Source organism: Lepidochelys olivacea, assembly GCF_965140295.1.
Source record: "Lepidochelys olivacea isolate rLepOli2 genome assembly, chromosome: 1".
NCBI classification, from domain to species: Eukaryota; Metazoa; Chordata; order Testudines; family Cheloniidae; genus Lepidochelys; species Lepidochelys olivacea.
This window is the reverse complement of record NC_140411.1, coordinates 28,228,562-28,243,326: the sequence shown is the minus strand read 5'-3', so window position 1 is coordinate 28,243,326 and position 14,765 is coordinate 28,228,562.

The window sequence follows — 14,765 nt, the reverse complement described above, 5'->3', positions numbered from 1 at the left end:
GTTTATACACACCATATCTAAAAAGGCATTATCTGAGATCTGTAAATTGGACTAGCAGTCTCACTGGTAAAAAGCTGATGGAACACAGAAATTTATTGCATGATTCATTATAAAGATATGCCTCAGGTAAAGAGAAAGTACTAAGGGATTAATTTTAGGCTTGGTATGATCACATAAACAGATATTTACTCCCTCCTGGTGCCATGAGTAACTAGGTATGAATTAAGCCCTGGGAGGTTAATTTTAGGAGACCATGCAGTCAGTGTGATTTTTATTTTGATCATTGTTTCTAGTCCATCTCCAGATATAAACAGTATCGATACCTGCAGAGTTGTCTGTGCCTTAAAAATAACTAGTTTTATTTTTTAGGTAAAATCATCAGAAAAAGTGTTTCAGAACAGACGCAATTATAATAAAGACAAACAATCTGAGCGAAGAGAAAAAAAATCACATTGCTGTATTATAGTCAGGACATAGAAATGGACATTTCATACCGGAACAGCCATTCCTGCTGTTTTTTAATCTTGTTGCATTCATACAATTTGGAACAGGTATTAATCATCAGATACAGATACGAAAAACTGGTTAAAAAAAAAAACAACCGGTAATAAAAACATGTAATAATCTCCCTGATGTACCTTCAGAACTGATCTTTTGCCTGGAACAAATTGGAGCTGAAACTCCGTAAGTGACACTGTTTCTTCACCGAGTAGGTTCCCTTGCATATCAGAAGAATGGGGTGTAAGTAGATCTAACAGAGTCAAAGTTAATATAACAGGATCCAATTTACACCATCTTATGCATCATCTCTGAATTTGGATATTTCTAGCATTTTTCCAGAGTCAAGTTTATAATCTTTATGGTACTTGAAAATAGCTATCAATCATTTTACATATTCTTCCTGAAACTTCCAGCAATCATGAGATGGTCTTAAATTCAGTCATGCAGTCACTGAAGCGTGCAGATTTTTTATTTGTATTTGCCAGGTGGCAGCATTTGTGAAATTGTGATCTATGGACCCCTGGGGATTTCATGGTGCTGATTGTGCTTCTTACAACCCATGCTCAGAGAGAGAATCAGAATAGGTGGAAGAGAGCAATGAGATGAAGAGCACAAGTAGTGTGTGTGAGGCCGAAACACTTAGGGACAGATTTTTAAAGGTATTTTTGGCACCTACGGATAGGTGCCTAGTGGGACTTTCAAAAGCATGTAGACTCCCTAATTCCTACTGATTTCAGTGAGCATTAAGTATCTAGCCTCTTTTGAAAGTCCCACTAGGAAGCTATCTACATCTTTAGGAGTCTAAATACTTCAAAAATCTGCCCTCATTGCATTAAGGATAGTTAAAAATAATAAATGCTAATGTAAAGACCCATTTGCTGTAGTTTTTAGTAGTAGTTGTAGTTGTCACAGGTGTTAAGGGCTCATGAGTGGGAAGGAAGGATTGGATTGACCCATATGATTGCTCATGAGAGACATTTTCCATGAGACAATCACTCTCAAAATGAGTCCCAGACTATGAAAAAGTTTAGGAACTTCAGCTCTAGAAGAGTCTATAGGAACTTGTGAAAAATATTAGGCCTTGGCTAACTCTCCTCAGAGGCTGTCTGCATTAAGGGCCTGATTCAGTAAAGTGTTTGAGCACAATGCAATCTTTCATAGATTCAAAGTGACCCATTGTGATCGTCTAGTCTGATCTCCGGCATAACATACACCATAAGGCTTCCTTAAATTAATTACTGCTTCAAGTCCTATAACTACACTTGCACTATAGCATCCACTCTTGATTTAAAATTTTCTAGTGATTGAGAATCCACCATAAGCCTTGGTAAATTGTTCTGATGGTTAATTACCTCAGTGTTAAACATAATCAGAAATGCTCTCGCTTCAACTTTGGTATCTTTTCTCTGCTAGACGGAAGAGCCTTCTGTTATCAAATTTCTGTTCTGCATGTGAGTACTTATAGGCTGTGATCAAGTCACCCTTTAACCATCTTTCATTATAAGGCACGTGAGTAATGCCACTGACGTCTACTCATGCTTCAAGACCTTGCTGAATTGAGGCCTTCACAGCAGCAGTAACAGATTGCATAGGTATATTGCCCCAGTTTTAATCTCTAAAGGAGCAGTACACTCATGATTGAAGAACCTCAAAAACCCACAGGGAAAGAATAAGAACACATGTTAGTAAAGGGTAAAGGAACTCTTGCCACAGCTGATAGGCAAAGGGGCTAAATGCAGTGGTTAATGGGATGCAGGATAAGACAGCAACATGCAAACTATCCGTTCTATTCTTAGGCCAAATTAATTCAAAAACTGTTCTACAGAAACAAACAGTATACATGTTGTGAGGGCAGAGTGAGAACAGGCACCACCTCTCAGCAGACAGCTAGAGAATGACCTGCTACCTGCAAGTCATTTTATTAATTTCCCCATATGAGACATTTTGGTTCTCTCCAAGAACTCTTTGTGCTTGACTTAAGTCCACAAGTACATATCGTATCATACAATGTACAAATTAATCAAATAAAGTTAAGGATCCATTGTAGCTAGGATATGGGCTAGAAGATCAGGCTCTAAGGTACCAGGGGCCAGATTCTGATCTCAGTTACACAAGGAAAAATCCGGAGTAAATTCACTGAAGTTAGCTGAGTTACTCTGGATTTACACAGGTTTACCTGACATCACTATCTCATCCTCTGACATAAAGTATTGAAACCCCGCTCTTAAAATGGCAATGTGGCTGTGGCAAGTTTCAGGTTACCCCATGAGTGAGGCTGACTGTTGTAGGAAAAATAGCAAATTCCCTTGAGATTGTGGAGTGCTGAAAAATCAGAAGTGGGATTGTCCTGGAACCATTCTGCACCTCATTTATCAAGAAAAGACACGGACAAGAGCTGAGTGAAATTCACAGTCATAGTGGACAAGCCACTCAGCATGAGCTCCCGGTGCAATACTGTGGCAAAAAGAGCTAATGTGATCCATGGATATATAAACAGGGGAGTAGTGACTAGCAATACAGAAATGATTTTACTTCTGTATATAGCATTGATGAAAGTAGCTAATAGGGATAATAATTGAACGGGGTTGTTTCCAATGGGATTCTATTGGGATTGATACTAGACCTGACACTAATTCAATAGTTTCATCAGTGATCTGAAAGTAAATATAAAATCGCTTCTGATAACATTTGTGGATGACATAACAATGAGGACAGGGGAAGTCAGAGAGAATGACCTGGATCTCTTTGTAAAACTGATCCTATCCAAATCAAATGCATTTAATACAGCCAAATGCAAAGTTCTACATCCAGGAACAAGGAATGGTGACCATACCTGCAGAATGAGGCACTGTATCCTCAAAAGCAGAGACTCTGGAAAGGATTTAGGAGTTAGTGGACAAGCAACTCAGCACGTGCTCCCAGGGCAATGCTATGTTAAAAAAGGCTAGTGTGATCCTGGGAGGTATAGACAGAGAAGTAGGAGCAGAGGTGGTTTTACCTCCATCCGTGACATAGATAAGACCAGTACTACGTACAATTCTGGGAGTCCGTATCTGTAAAAAGATGCTGCACAATTGGAGAGGGTGCAGAGAAGAGCCACATAAATTATTTGAGTTCTGGAGAAAATGCTGTACACAGAAAGACTCATAGAGCTCAATCTCTTTTGTGTATCAAAAAGAAGACTCAGAAGTGATTTGATTACCATATAAAAGTAACTTCAAAGGGAAAAATACCAGGTACTAAAAAGCTCGTTAAGCTACCAGAGAAAGGCATAACATGAACCAATGGCAGGAAGCTGATCAAAAACCAAATTTTCTGTCAATTTTTTTTTAATGGGAAATTTTTGACCCGCCCTATTTCTAGCCTTAAAAATCTATGTGTCTTCATCTGACCACTGGTTAGGTCATAATCCATCTGAATTATTTTCCATGGCAATTTTCCACTGGAATAATTTTGATAGAAAATTCAGTTTCCATAAAATTAAAATTGTCCACAGGAAACTTTTATTGTAGCCAAAGGTTTTCAATTTTATCTAATAGAAAATTAAAGCAAAATATGCCATTTTGGGTAGGTTTGTTCCAAAACAGAGTATTTCCTTTTGTTGAATTGACCCATAACATTTCTTTCTGAGCCTGTTCAATATTAAACTTAATTTCCCTATTGTGTTGCATTTCCTCATGAGTTATACTTCATGCCACCATTCTCTCCTATGGCCTGGGCTCCCTAGGGTATTACATTTCCCATGATGCAACACGGACTCCCCCTCACCAAGCTGCAAGGTGAATCATGACTGTGGCCTTCAGTGCATCATGGGAAACGTAGTCCGGACAGGAAACCTGGTTATAGGGGAGAATGGGAGGGGAAAAATCAAGTTCCCAAACTGCAAATCCCAGGAAGCAGTGTGCCATAATAGGGTAATATAGTTTAATGTCAAAGTGAATTGAAACAAAGCCTTTCAAGTGAATTCAACAATGCAAAACCATGTTTCTATTTTACGAATGTCACAATGTTTCAGTTTAATCAAAAATATCCAGACAGAACATTGATATTTAAAAAAATATTTTCAGAATACTAATATTCTGATTTGGAATGAATAACCACTGAAATAATGAAGTTTCCCTTGGGACAGAAATTCTGATTTCATAAATTCATATTGTTTAAGGCCAGAATGGGACCATTAGATCATCTAGTTTGTCCTCCTGTACACTGCAGGCTATTTAAATTTCATCCAGCTTGTATTGAGCTCTGTCATAAATATAAAGGGAAGGGTAAACCCCTTTGAAATCCCTCCTGGCCAGGGGAAAGCTCCTCTCACCTGTAAAGGGTTAAGAAGCTAAAGGTAACCTCGCTGGCACCTGACCAAAATGACCAATGAGGAGACAAGATACTTTCAAAAGCTGGGAGGAGGGAGAGAAACAATGGGTCTGTGTCTGTCTGTATGCTGGTTTCTGCCAGGGATAGACCAGGAATGGAGCCTTAGAACTTTTAGTAAGTAATCTAGCTAGGTATGTGTTAGATTATGATTTCTTTAAATGGCTGAGAAAAGAATTGTGCTGAATAGAATAACTATTTCTGTCTGTGTATCTTTTTTGTAACTTAAGGTTTTGCCTAGAGGGGTTCTCTATGTTTTTGAATCTAATTACCCTGTAAGATATCTACCATCCTGATTTTACAGGGGGGATTTCTTCATTTCTATTTACTTCTATTTTTATTAAAAGTCTTCTTGTAAGAAAACTGAATGCTTTTTCATTGTTCTCAGATCCAAGGGTTTGGGTCTGTGGTCACCTATGCAAATTGGTGAGGCTTTTTATCCAACATTTCCCAGGAAAGGGGGGGTGCAAGTGTTGGGAGGATTGTTCATTGTTCTTAAGATCCAAGGGTCTGGGTCTGTAGTCATCTAGGCAAATTGGTGAGGCTTTTTACCAAACCTTGTCCAGGAAGTGGGGTGCAAATTTTGTTAGTCTCTAAGGTGCCACAAGACGTCTGGAGTGGCTCACCAGACAAAGGTGCCAACTTCAGGGCAGAGTGTTACAGACAAGGGCACAAACCCCAAACTGGTTGATACTTCAATTTCACCAACAAAGTATCAAGTGTTAACTCCTCTGGCACTACAACAGCCTTAACATGGAGTCTGACGATCCCCTAGGGCACTCTAGTCTATCTTGTCACCCAGGCAAGCCTGCCTTCGTGATAGATGGCCCCTTACGCCAAAAATCACCACAATATTCATGTTACTCCCAGTCCTAAAAGACCAGTTACTTACCCCAGGTCAATTGTACTGGAGATCTCTTACCAGAGACAACTCTTGTAGCCAATCCTATAACACACAACTAAAGATTTATTAACTAAGAAAAAGAATTGATTTATTTGCAACGTTAAAGCAGGTAAACATACAGATACAAATGAGTTACAGTTTTACATTTCTAAAAGTAGTAGAAGCTGCTGAAATGTGCAAGCTCTCTAAGTCCTTTAGGGCTAAGCTAAGCAGCTTGGGGATCTCTTGCTTATGCTTAGAAATATTGCCCTCTCCAAATTCCAAGCAGCACAGTGATACAGTTCCTTCTGGTCAGGGATATTTATTCCCTTCCCCCAGAGTTCAAACTGATAAACCCTCGCCCCGTTCATGTTCCCTCTTCATTGGTGTGGGGGAACAATCAATAAAGCCTTCTGTCCACTGATGTTCCACTGACGTCTGGTGCCTATAGGCCTTCTTTTGTTGGGTAGGAGATGACACCTCTTGTGGTAAACTAGTATTTCACACTTGGTAATGCTTCTCTCCTGACGTGTTTTTTTCCCATTTCATAGCAAACACTTAAATATTCCCTTATAACATGGGATGCAGATATGTGAGATTAATGTATGCAGCAACACGCAAGCATTTCATAGAGTCCAAACATGAAACACCTTCTTACAAACTTTACATCTATTTTAAGAAAGCGCTAACACTTGAGCCAGACTGGTCTCCTGTTATGCCTTGGCATGAGCTGCCACCTGCTCTGACAGCATCAGACCAGGCCAAAATTGTCTAAATATTGAGTGGCAGGATAAAGGTAGGAGATTATTCATAGGAACTGCTAGAAAGCTATTTTATCAGTGACTTTACATGTCAGTGTCATTTGTGGGCAGATACACTGCCTTCTGACAGCTCAGACCTCCATTCACATTAGCTTGTGTGTGGGGCTAGGCTTTGAAAGTGGAATCTGTTGAAACCGATCTTTAATGGCCCACAGCTAGGCAGATTGGTACCAGTGAAAACTTGGATTCAATTTGCTCAATGCACAGCAGTTTACTTGAGAGAGAATCACACAAGCAGTAAAAGGTTCTATAATATGTCTCCCTTTTAGTGTGGTGTTGTTCAAAAGGGTCATTTTGACCCGGGTCAGCCTGTGCCGAGCTCACTGATCCCACGTTTTTGCGTTTTCTTTACTTGGTGAGCTGGCCATTGTCTGATATATTTCAAAGTTCTATGTTGAAACACATACACAGATAGTGCCTCTGATCATGCTCAGTAAATTTCCATACCAGCTGTCTGATGCCAAGAGACCCCTGCTCCCAGAATCCTCTAGAAAATTGAGACTACCAGGCCATACCAAACTCCTGCTCCTACTCACAGCTTATTCATATCAATCACAGTAATCACTAATAATTTGGCACTGTCCCAACAGAAGCCTACTACTTAAATGACTTGTACTATTTGGTCAGCAATATGTCTGTAAGTCCTGATGGTGACTGTGTGCTGACAATCAGGTGGCAAGCACTGTGCCATTTCCAGGCATCCACCTCCCTGCAAAGAAGCCAATTAACAGCCACAGGAAACCATGATGTATCCAGCAGAAACCAATCAGGGAAGCGTCTGCACTCAAGGTAATTGGGGATTTCACCTCTTTTTTCAATTATCCTTGTTTATGCGGCATGCCTGCAGGACAGCCTGATGGGCTAGCAGTAGATGTACAGCTTGCCGAGCCATGTTCTAGACTAGATGGTGTAGATTCAATTACTGTTTTTTCTTCTGGAAGATCATACAAGAAACATAAAATCATTTGTTAATAACTGACTTTTTAAAAAAATATATTTATTTAGCTTAAACTATGGGGTCCTCTCCTTGACTAGAGGCACATCATTTCCATTGATGCTGGTAGATATAGTAGGTGTGTACAGAACACATTTCTTCTGCTTAAAAGAGAGGAGTGGATGGCTCAGGGCTCAAGAGCTTTTCACCTCTCAGGGTCAGATTTTCAAAAGTGTTCAGCAGCACCCATTTTGGCACCAAATTAAATGCCCATATTTTCAAAGAGATGTGCATATTGGGTGCTGAGCTCTTTTGAAAAGCTACCTCTTAGTGTAAAAATGGGAGTTGCTAAGTGTTGCACACCTTTGAAAATCTGGTCCTTATTTATGTGCCTAAATAAGAGCTGAGTTCTCCTGCAAATCAGGTTCATGTAGAGACTTGAAAATTTGGGCCTAGTTACCAGTTCAAATCTAGCCCAGATCAATAGTGATTGAAAGTTATTGTCACCTGATTGGTGGCCTATTTAAAATGAGCTGATTCTGATTGAAGTCACTCCCATTAATCCTGCACAAGTGCTAAATTAGCACAAACATGATATAGAAAATAAGATGGAGTCAAAGAATTTGGTTAGCATTTCTTTGTATTCTTTTTTGATCCACTCAACTCAGTTCCATTGGAAGGTTTTTCTCTGAGTGAGAGAACATCTCTATCTAGTCACTTTTGGCTACTATTATTTATAATCATTATTAGATGGCATTGTGTATGTATATAATATACATTTTTATAATGGTTACTATCTATTGTTATAATTATAATAGTAACCACAAGTGAGTTGTTAGAGCTGCCATTGTGGAGATGTTACATACTGAACTAGAAGCAATGTGACTGGATATTTTGTAATGCAATATATTAAGCCTGTTTTTGTGCATTGTCTTTTTGATTTACTTGATATTTTGCTGATTATTAGGTAGGAATAAAGTTGAATCTGCACAAGCAGATTACTGAATAATGCAGCCTCTACCTTCATGGTACACAAATAACTTTGAACTTCAGAGGTAGAAAGACAGATTCCTTATTTAAATTAAATAATCCCCAATCCCTCTAGATACGCTTGCGCTCTCTCTCCTGCTCTCTCTGAAATGCTCAACTCTGCCACTGTAAGGCCGCAATTCAGCAAAGTACTTAAACATGTGCTTAAGTCCCAGTGACTTTTTCCACTGATGTCCATAAGTGCTTTTGCTGAACTCGGGCATAAATAATGAGGAAAATCATTTGATGCGGAATAATCCTAATTTAACTTTAATATTTTTTTGCAAAACTACATCAGTGAAACTCCCCTACCCAACTAAAACAAGCAAATTAATTAGTAGCCCTTTGACAGAGCCCTTGCCATCCATTTTTGTGACAGATGCATTGTGCCGTTTCTTCTTTAAATCATCCTGCTCCTTGGTTTTGAATATGGAGAACAGTTGAAAAAATGATGGTACAGAATGGCCCCATGTGACTTACACAAAATGATTATCTATCGGAAAGTACTTTATTTCTTAGGAATATATATTTTCAGGTGTGCTTGCTTGGAGCATTGTTTTGAATCAGTGACTTTAACTTAAAGGGCAATTCCATTTGGAAGGAGCGTGCAGCTAAAGGACAGCCAAATTGCAAGGTCCCCCAAGTCACATTATCAGATATTTCAAAAAGATTTGTAAAGTGTCATTTTCAAACCCCCTTGGACTTGAATCTGAAAAGCACTCTGAAAATAAAAAAAAAAGTGTTCTAGACAGAAAGTCAAGGTCACGTTTTGAATAGGTGCAATGTGCATACCAAAGGCAGGTAGCGGACATGCAGATCCTCACACTGATCGGGAAGTGATACGGGACACTAATTCTATTCCCCTCTCCAGTCCATGCAACAATGCTGCCTCCTTTTCTTATTGGGTATGGCCAGGCAGGTAGCTGGAGAAGGTGAAGTCTATTTTCCTAGTGGCTTGTACAGTCGAATGGCAACTTGGTACTTTGAGCTAGGGAGGCAGTAATGGTGGTACTCCACAATGAAAATGGAGCAACTTTGACTAATTTAGGGGCTTAACAGAAGTGGCTCCTAGAGGCTCCCACACACAGCAGAATAGAGGCAGGGACTGGAGCTGAAACTGTGGCTACCTGCCCCTCCTCTGCTTGAGACACATAAAGAGCGTATTGAGGACAGCCCAGGAGCCTGACAGATAAGCCAAGCAATCAACTGCTGTCCTTAAAGAGCCTGCATGTGTTTGGGACCACTCATGCATATGAACTAAGCCTGGGCAGACCCCAGAGGAGAAAGAGTTACTGTGCAGGGCCTGAATGACCTGTATCAATGACCAACTACAGGCCCAGGAGAGGCTGCATGTGGCCAGGTTACCCCATTGTGTGGTGGGAATGAGAGGTTCTGCTGCCATTGGGGATCAGTGGTAACGCAGACGAGGGCTACAAACACTAACAGATTTTTGTTGGAGGAGATAAATATAAGGACCAGAATGGAAAATGCAAATGAACATCTCCTGTTAATACTATTATTGCATCTTAGCTTTGTGGTGCACAGGAGTGCAGGCTAAAGAAAGAGGTGAGCACAAATTGTGGGCTGGTGAGATCAAAAACATCCCAAATGCTGATAGAGCAGACTCTTCCCGGATGCTGCTGACAATCACACCCTTTGTTCTGTCTGAGACTCCAGGTACCAAACTATGTTAGATGTCAATCCTGCAAAGGAGTCCTCAGGGGCAGACACCTCACCTGTGGGGTCAGTGGGACTCCAGCAAGCATAAGAGTTAGCCTGCGTAGATCTGACTGCAGGACTGCTGCTAAAATTGTACAGTAGGAAGAGGCTTCTTCAACCTACTGTGACATCTCGATGATTTAGTTGAATCACTAAAGAGGGACACTGGGTGTCATCAGCATAGAGTGAGTCCATGGTATGATAGTCACCATATTGCCCAACACAGAAGGGAGTGAAGTGGAGACTTCCAGATCTGTAAGCATTGGTCACTCACTACAGCTTTAACTGAAGACCCAAGCTCTGTGTTGGTGGGCTGTAATGGAGTCATATACTCCGTGGGTGGGGCACAGAGAGGAACATACAACATACACTTCCTCTACATGGTTCCTCTGGACAGAAGAAGCTTGTCCTAAGCATCTGAAATCCACAGCAGTTTGAATCCCAGAGAGACCCTGCTAAGTGAGGGCTGCCCCCTGATGCTGATGGCTGACTCAGGGTATTAAATCAGGGATCTATAGATTTGTGTCTCTACAGCTGAAGTTAAAAAATCATGCTCTCTGTATTGCCCAGGCTGAAACAGACTCTGTGGATCAGGCATACAAGGCAATTTGTAACATACTGAACAGTGGGTTAATAGGGTGCATCACTATCTTGGTGATCTCCTGTATCCATTGAATCCAAGCATAATGTTGACCCACTTGCATATCTCTGTTATGACTCTTTTAGACAGAAAGGTTTGTGTGTGGCATATGTCACAGAGATCAGGAGAGTGGATTAGAGATTGGTTTTGTGGGTCGGAAGACAGAATTTCCCCCTAAGATTGTATGCATTGGTACTGCTATATCATCAACTAGGTAAATAAACATTGGGGTAAATATATGGCCCAAGAAAGATAATTTAAATTAATTTGTTCATGTTTCATAATGCTTTGGTAATTCTGTGAGCACCCCACACATCCTCTGAGGAAGGTTAATATTCTGACATCTTATTTTTCTTGAATCCTAAAATATGTATTTCTTATTTAGTGTTTACATAAGAAAATATTTTTCAGCAGCCAGTGCTGCATTATATCCCACACAATACAGTAGCTAAACATTTTAGGCCAAAGCACAACAAAACTATTACAAGTAATAGAAGACATGCAGTGTACTGGGAACAAATCTCAGGTACAGATTGTCTGGAGGTTTCCTTCCTGGGGCCCATTATTCTTCCCTTTCATTAAATATGGTTTGCATTCTGCCTGGAAAATGCAGTGACGCTACATTAAATCCTGTTGAACCTGATCTACAAGTTGGTCTTGGTAATATTCAAGTGTTGGATTGTGGCAGTATTGTAATTTAACTGCCAAACAAAGGGGGGAAACTCATTTTAATTAGCTTGATTTCTGTGTTATTATTATGTATTGTATTACCATAGCTTCTAGGAGCCCCAGTAATAGACAAGGATCCTATTGTGCTAGGCACTATGCAAACACTGAACAAAAGCGCATTCCCTGCCCCAAAGAGCTTACAATCCAACTAAGTATTGCTGATTTGTGTCCAGTCCTGCAAATACTTCTGTACCTGAGTAGCTTCACACACAGGAGTTTTATGGATTCTAATGGGATCAGTCACATAGACAAGGCTGCTGTGGTGCAGATGTGCAGGATTGGGCCCTTGGTTTGGAATTTTCCCGAAAAAGCACAACCAAGCTAGGGCTGTGCTCCAGCAACATACACTAGCATGTGCTTCGGGCAATCGCTACCCAGAACAGCACATAAGCATGTGCTTAACTTTAAACACGTGACTTCCACGGGAGTTGCAATGGAAAATGATTAAAGTTTACTTCAATTAGACTTATGCACATGTTTACTTGCTACTCTCACTAAGGAGGCTTTTCAGTTTGGGCTATAACTGGGAGACCCAAATCTTCAAAAGCACGTGTGCGCTTTGGTGGGTGTCCAATTTAGGAAGTAGCAACTACCAATGTACATGAGCAGGTTGGCGTTTGCACATGCCCATGAGGGCACAGAGCAGCATTTTATTGATATTCCAACTATTCATTGTAGATGTTTATGATCTACGGGGTGGCAGATAATGTGTTATCTAATTTACCTGGTATGTTCACCAGCAGTTCAATGAAACTTCATATAACAACTTTTTCATATAATCCCATCAGTTTGTTTTTTATTATTTATTATTATGAATTTATTGATTTATGTTCAGTTTCTTAAAATGGACCCAGCAAAAACTCTAGGTTAATGTACAAGCAATTAAAAAACCAAAACAAGCCTCAGAGCCAATGTTGGCATTAAAATCCTCTAGATCCGCCAAAACTAAAAACTTTAGATGCAGGGAGGCTGAAAGGCATCCAATACTGCACTGTAAGACAGCAGGGAGAGAAGAGCCTAAGCATCTTAATCTTCCTCCTTGAACACACAAATTATTGCTGGACTTGCCAGTATTAACTCCCATAGTTTCTCATTTCACACTTTAAAGCCCTTGGTAGGGAAGAGTTATTGGCTCAGGTTCCGGTTTCTGAGGGAGCAGTGTTGGTAGGGGGCCTGGGAACAAATGTGGAGGAGTTGGCCTTCTGTGCAGATCCTGGGAAACCCATGGGATTTTGTCATGGATTTTACTTATATAATCCAAGAATTATGGGGTTGTTTCCATTTTAAATCATTATCATCATCAGTGGAACAGTTGATATTTAAACTGTCATCATGGGACTTCAGAAAGAATGCTCCATTGGGGTACGTAGGGGCAGTTCACACTCATTTAACCTATAGTCTGTCTGTCTGCGGGGTCCATGAGACAGTACTGTCTCAGTTCACATTTGTAATGGTTTTTTTAGCAATGATGAACAGGACTGGTCGAAACTTTTCTATTAAAGTTTTGAAAACAGAACGTCCAAACCCCAAACCAGACTTCATCTCCCATGATGCATCAACTCACCGCACCAGGAGGAAATGGTGGGGACCTAAAAGAGAACAGATTTGAGGCTGGAGTCAGAGCCATTAATTGAACTTTCTGATAGTGTTTTCATCGTCAACCCTCGAATTTTATCTGACTTTCAAATATTTCCTTTTTAACTTTGAAATTCTCACTGCCGTGTGCATTTTTGGCATAACTACTGTATTCTAATAAGATTGCTTACAATAACTTTATATTATCAAAAAGCTTTGAGTGGGAATTATTTTAGTTTTGTTTGGTAGTTGGGTTACAAACCTAATGTGTGAGACTCAGATGTCCAAGTACCGAAGTTGCTGCAAGTCTGGAGCAGAAAGAGGTCAGAGTGTTTGCTGTATAAAAGCCTTGGGTGTAGTAGGCTGGCTTTTTTCCTCTTTCGCTCCTTCTGTGCTCTTAGGGAACCTTTTCCCCAAATAGGACTCTTGTTCTGGTTCCTGCTCTGTTCCTACAGACTTTATAAACTTTGCAGGAGCCCTAAGTGTTTATAAACCTTCGAGGATCCATGGACTTTTTTTTTCCTCTACCCCTATGGACAGAACTTGTTCTGGCAGGCTGCAAAACCTGCTTCTTCCACAGGGCGGGAGACTAACTTAATTCTGAAGCCATGGTACAAATTGTTACAGCATACAGAAGTATAGCCATGAGGCCTCACACTGTGACTATTACTGTACAGGGCATGCTCAACTCCTCACACTAAGAGGAGTGAGCAGCTGAGCCTCTGGGTGCAGCTGAAGCCTTCGGATTTGTCAAGAGGTAGGTTCTGAGCAAATGGAATTAGTGCCGTGAATGCCTCTCACCTTCTGATGGTGAGACATGAGGGGAAGGAGATTTGGAATAGGAATGTGTCTTAGTGAGGATGCTTCCTTGTAGTCTTTTCCTCAGTGGTGGCCCAGCTGGAGCTAGGGTGTTACGGGCGCCTTTCCTCCTTTGCAGGTGACAGCCCTCCCAATGGTGGGTGGGAGCCATCCTCTGTCCTTCTATGTAATACTGTAACCAGTGATGAGCTGCCAATATCTTAACAATGGGTTCCCTCCTCACCCCACGAGGGGGTCGTTGCCCACGCCCGCCCCCCGGGACTCCTGCCCCATCCAACCCCCCCGCATTCCTTGACACCCTCTCCCAGGACACCTGCCCCATCCACCCCTGTCCCCTGACTTCCCCCAGAACCGGGCAGGAGGGTCTTGTGGGCCACCGTAGTGGGTGTCCACCCCACCCCTAAGAGCCAGAGGCACCTGCCAGGGGGCGAGGTGGGGAGTCCCAGAGGTGCTTATCTGGGGCAGCTCCCAAGAAGCTTCCGGCAGGTCCCTCTGGCTCCTAGGGGCGGGGGAGCATAGCTGGGGGGGAGCAGGGGGAGCAGCCGCTCCCCCACTCATCACATCAAAAGTGGCACCTTAGGCGCCGACTCCCTGGGTGCTCCGGGGCTGGAGTACCCATGGGGAAAATTTGGTGGGTGCAGAGCACCCACCGGCAGCTCCCTACCCCGCGCCCGTCCCCAGCTCACCTCACCTCCGCCTCTGCCTCCTCCCCTGAACGCGCCGCCCCGCTCTGCTTCTCTGCCT